This window comes from Pseudophryne corroboree (assembly GCF_028390025.1).
Source record: "Pseudophryne corroboree isolate aPseCor3 chromosome 7 unlocalized genomic scaffold, aPseCor3.hap2 SUPER_7_unloc_7, whole genome shotgun sequence".
Classification (NCBI taxonomy): Eukaryota; Metazoa; Chordata; class Amphibia; order Anura; family Myobatrachidae; genus Pseudophryne; species Pseudophryne corroboree.
In genome coordinates, this window is record NW_026967616.1 from 119,082 (window position 1) to 125,111 (window position 6,030).

Consider the following 6,030-nt stretch of genomic DNA (forward strand, 5'->3'; position numbering starts at 1 on the left):
ACAGTTTAAGCGGGACAGAAGCCCGCCTCCGAGGGGGCGGGGCTTCTCCCTCAGCACTCACCAGCGCCATTTTTTCTCCACAGCACCGCTGAGAGGAAGCTCCCCGGACTCTACCCTGCTTATACCACGTTAGACAAGAGGGTTGAAAAGAGGGGGGGGGGCACATAATTCGCAAATTACATACAGCAGCACTACTGGGCAAACATTAAGTTACTGTTTTATTCCTGGGTTATATAGCGCTGGGGTGTGTGCTGGCATACTCCCTCTCTGTCTCTCCAAAGGGCCTTGTGGGGAAACTGTCTTCAGAAAAAGCATTCCCTGTGTGTGTGGTGTGTCGGTACACGTGTGTCGACATGTCTGAGGAAGAAGGCTATATTAGAGAGGAGCGGGAGCAAATGAATGTGGTGTCTCCGCCGACAGCTGATTGGATGGATATGTGGAATGTTTTAAATGCTAGTGTAAACTCATTGCACAAAAGATTAGACAAGGCAGAAGCTTTGGGACAGTCAGGGTCTCAACCCATGCCTGATCCTATGTTGCAGGGACTGTCAGGGTCTCATAAGCGCCCACTATCCCAGTTTGTTGACACAGATACCGACACGGATTCTGACTCCAGTGTCGATTACGATGATGCAAAGTTACAGCCAAAATTGGCAAAATCCATTCGATTTATGATTATGGCAATAAAAGATGTTTTGCACATCACAGAGTAACCCCCTGTCGCTGACAAGAGGGTACATATGTACAAGGGAAAGAAGCCTGAGGTAACCTTTCCCCCCTCACGCGAGCTGAACGAGTTATGTGAAAAAGCTTGGAAATCTCCAGATAAAAGACTGCAGATTTCCAAAAGGATTCTTATGGCGTATCCTTTCCCATCAACGGATAGGTTACGATGGGAATCCTCCCCTAGGGTGGACAAAGCATTAACACGCTTATCCAAGAAGGTAGCCCTCCCGTCCCAGGATACGGCTACCCTCAAAGAGTGTGCTGACCGCAAACAGGAGATTACCCTGAAGTCCATTTATACACATTTAGGTACCTTACTCAGACCGGCAATTGCGTCGACCTGGGTGTGTAGTGCTGTAGCGGCATGGACAAATGCCTTATCTGAAGGGATGGATAGCCTAGACAAGGATACTATTTTATTGACCCTGGGGCATATAAGAGATGCTGTCCTATATATGTGTGTATGCAAACTACCGGTGGTGCTGCAGGGCCCACACCCTTTTACTTGTCTTGTAGAGCAGCTCTGAAGCTGTTACAGTGCCCAGCTGCTGCAAGAAATCAGCTTGAATGCTTCAGGGGCTTGGGCATGGCCAACATGAGCCCCACACCGAAGGAGGGTGGGGGTGTTTAATGCAAACTTGGGTTATCCAAGCGCCGCAAAAGACCGCCATGCCCCGCATGCCACTTTTCTCTTTTCATATACAGATGAGGGTTCCAGCCAACTTTGGCCCACTGCTTGGATGACATCACCGAATGCAAATCCGTCTGCTGCAGACCTTCCCCCAGGAATGCTTGCAATAGTTGTTGCATATGGTTTAATGTCTGAGGGTGCTTCAGTATTAGGCAGCTTCCGCCCTCCCATGTTCATCTGAAAAGATGTGTCTCCCTGCAGTTGTTGTCCCCAGACGAGAGTTCCCTTGTGCTTCCTCAGTTAAATCTCCTTAACTTGACGAGGGTGTGCCCGAGCAGCCGCCCTCCCCAGCCCTTTCCCAAACACATACTTATCTTGCATATGAGATCTCTTGATCATGAAGATAGTTCTCACAGGTTGAGGTTCATCCTGGCCCCGCTCCCCGCTGGAGAGCGCTGATGAGGACAGCAGCGGGGCTTCAGCAGCAGGGTGAGTATGTGTGGCCAGAGACCTCCCTTCCCATGTGCAGGCCTGCAGAGTGTGCCGCGCAGGATGGGGCATGTGACACTCTCCCTCCCTGGGGCTCTTCCAGATGTAGCTCCTCAGCAGTATTTTTCCCGGGCTGCGCGGCGCTCTCCTGACTGGCATCCGCCCTGGAACACTGCCTTCCTCAACGCAACATCAGCAGGGGGCCCGGGCCTCATCACCATCCCAGGTCTTTCTCATGTATGTATCATGTATGTGTGTGTGATATATGTATGAATCATATATGTTTGTGATATATTATAAGGGCACGGTCGTGCCCTTATATTAAGGCTGAATCGAACAAACGGAATTCCTCCCATAGGGAACTTCTGAGATGGGGGCATGGTGTTTGAGGGGCTACACCTCAAAACTGATTGGTCGTACTGAGCTGAAATTTGGCATGGGCGTGTAGAATCGTCACCCGGTGCTGCATGCCAAATTTCAGGGCAAAATAATAAAAAATGAGGAATTGGGAGTAACCTAAAGTTCCAACTGTCAGTTTTTTTCTGTGACTTCCTTTGTGGCTTTTTGACACCGTTTTCCTATAGAGTGAATTAGATATTTTTTGGGAAGGCATAACTCCGGATAGAGGACGAATTAAGACTTGGGGTTTGTTTTACTAGATAGAGTATGCCCCAGTGTAGTGCCTTTTGGGGTTGTGGTTTTTCAGAAAGTTATAGGGTTTTTTAATTAAGAGAAATATGCCCCATTATAGAGATAGGGCTTTTCAATTTGTTGCGGCTGCGCAGTGGCCGCCAGGAGAGCGAGAGTGAGTGAGGGAAGGGGTCTCGTGCAGGCTGAGGTTATAAAAGTAGCTGCTGGCGGCGGAAGAGAGCCAGCGGTTCCTGGGTGTGTGCACCTGCGGTCCCTTACAGACTGCAGCGACCCATTAGGACTGTGGAGGAGAGGGGTAGCGGCATAGCAGCCGCAGGCTTACCGAAAGTGCTCACTACTGAGCAATATGGTCCCCTTACCCGAAGTGGGAGCCGCAGCGGGAGGAATAGCTGGAGCTGCGCCGCAGGAGAAAGTCAGAGGACATCCAGAAGAGACATCCGGTGCAGCGCTGACTCCTGACTGACAGCGCTTGCCTACTGAGCGGTGTGGTACCCCCACACCTGAAGCGAGTGCGGGAGCGGCAGCCGGAGAAGACAGCTGTGCTGCACGGAAGAAGTCAGGCAGCAGCGGCAGCACCAGCGGGCTGAGGTGGGGAGGATCAGTATGGTCCCTTATGTGCGGCTCACATTCAGATCCATCCGGCTCCCTTCCCCTCCTCCCCTGCACCCTTAGCAGCCTGCCCCCACCATGTATTCCATCCTGGGGAGGGGGGGGACACTGGCAACAGTAGCAGTGGCATCGGAGCATAGATACATACTCTGCGGTAGTTACCGGCAGCGGGACGTGCGGCTCATGTTCAGATCCCTCCGGCTCCCTCCCCCCCTGCAACTTTAGCAGCCTGCCCCCACATCTCATTCACCCACCGCCGCAGACTCCTCCCCCACACGGTTATTATAATAAGGCCACCCCCCTACGCCCTTCCCTCCCTGCTGTGTGTCCAGCCACCCCCCCCCCCTCACCTGCTGTGTGTCCGGCCTACCCCCCCCCCTCACACTGCTGTGTGTCCGGCCTACCCCCCCCCTCACCTGCTGTGTGTCCAGCAACCCCCCCCTCACCTGCTGTGTGTCCGGCCTACCCCCCCCCTCCCTGCTGTGTGTCCGTCCACCCCCCCCCTCACCTGCTGTGTGTCCGGCAACCCCCCCCCTCACCTGCTGTGTGTCCGGCCTACCCCCCCTCACCTGCTGTGTGTCCGGCCTACCCCCCCCCCCTCACCTGCTGTGTGTCCGGCCTACCCCCCCCCCTCACCTGCTGTGTGTCAGCCCCCCCCCTCACCTGCTGTGTGTCCAGCCCCCCCCCCTCCTCCTCTGCTGTGTGTCCGGCCTACCCCCACCCCCCTCCCTGCTGTTTGTCCGGCCACCCTCCCCTCCCCTGCTGTGTGTCCGGCCACCCTCCCCTGCTGTGTGTCCGGCCACCCTCCCCTCCCCTGCTGTGTGTCGGCCACCCTCCCCTCCCCTGCTGTGTGTCCGGCCTACCCCCTCCCCTGCTGCGTGTCCAGCCTACCCCCCTCCCCTGCTGCGTGTTTAGCCTACCCCCCCCTCCCCTGCTGCGTGTCCAGCCTACCCCCCCCCCTCCCCTGCTGCGTGTCCAGCCTACCCCCCCCCCTCCCCTGCTGCGTGTCCAGCCTACCCCCCCTCCCCTGCTGCGTGTCCAGCCTACCCCCCCCCCTGCTGTGTGTCCAGCCCCCCCCTCACCTGCTGGTGTGTCCAGCCCCCCCCCCTCACCTGCTGTGTGTCCAGCCCCCCCCCCTCACCTGCTGTGTGTCCAGCCCCCCCCCTCACCTGCTGTGTGTCCAGCCCCCCCCTCACCTGCTGTGTGTCCAGCCCCCCCCCTCACCTGCTGTGTGTCCAGCCCCCCCCCTCACCTGCTGTGTGTCCAGCCCCCCCCCCTCACCTGCTGTGTGTCCAGCCCCCCCCTCACCTGCTGTGTGTCCAGCGCCCCCCCTCACCTGCTGTGTGTCCAGCCCCCCCCCCTCACCTGCTGTGTGTCCAGCCCCCCCCCTCACCTGCTGTGTGTCCAGCCCCCCCCCTCACCTGCTGTGTGTCCGGCCTACCCCCCCCCCTGCTGTTTGTCCGGCCACCCTCCCCTCCCCTGCTGTGTGTCCAGCCACCCCCCCCTCACCTGCTGTGTGTCCGGCCTACCCTCCCCCCTGCTGTTTGTCTGGCCACCATCCCCTCCCCTCCCCTGCTGTGTGTTCGGCAACTCCCCCCTCTTCCCGCTGTGTTCGGCCACCCCCTACCCCCTCCCCTCCCTGCCGTGTGTCCGGTCACCCTCCCCTCTCTGCTGTGTGTCCAGCCACCCCCCCCCTCTCTGCTGTGTGTCCGGCCACCCCCCCCCAGACACGCAGCGCCTGACACACACAGACATGCAACGCCTGACACACGCATACGCATATGCAGCGCCTGACACACACGCACACACACACACACACAGCACCTGACACACACGCACACACACAGCACCTGACACACACACACAGCACCTGACACTCACACGGACCTGACACACGCGCACACACTCACACGCAGCACCTGACACACACGCAGCACCAGACACATGCACACACAGATGCAGCACCTGACACTCACACGGACCTGACACACACGCACACACTCACACGCGGCGCCTGACGCACACGCGGCGCCTGACGCACACGCGGCGCCTGACGCACACGCGGCGCCTGACACACACGCACAGGCAGCGCTTGACACACACGCACAGGCAGCGCCTGACACACACGCACACGCAGCGCCTGACACACACAGACACGCAGCGCCTGACACACACAGACATGCAGCGCCTGACACACACAGACACGCAGCGCCTGACACACACAGACACGCAGCGCCTGACACACACAGACACGCAGCGCCTGACGCACAGGCAGCGCATTACAAACACGCACACGCACACGCAGCGCCTGACACACGCACACGCAGCATCTGACACACACACGCACCTGACACACACACGCACCTGACACTCACATGCACCTGACACACGCACTCACACGCAGCACCTGACATACTCACACGCAGCACCTGACACACACGCAGACACGCAGCACCTGACACACACACACGCAGCACCTGACACACACACGCAGCGCCTGACACACACGCAGACACGCAGCGCCTGACACACGCAGACACGCAGCGCCTGACACACGCAGACACGCAGCGCCTGACAGACACGCAGACACGCAGCGCCTGACAGACACGCAGCGCCTGACAGACACGCAGCGCCTGACAGACATGCAGCGCCTGACAGACACGCAGACACGCAGCGCCTGACAGACACGCAGACACGCAACGCCTGACACACGCATACGCATATGCAGCGCCTGACACACACGCACACACACACACACACAGCACCTGACACACACGCACACACACAGCACCTGACACACACACACACACACACACACAGCACCTGACACTCACACGGACCTGACACACGCGCACACACTCACACGCAGCACCTGACACACACGCAGCACCTGACACACGCACACACAGATGCAGCACCTGACA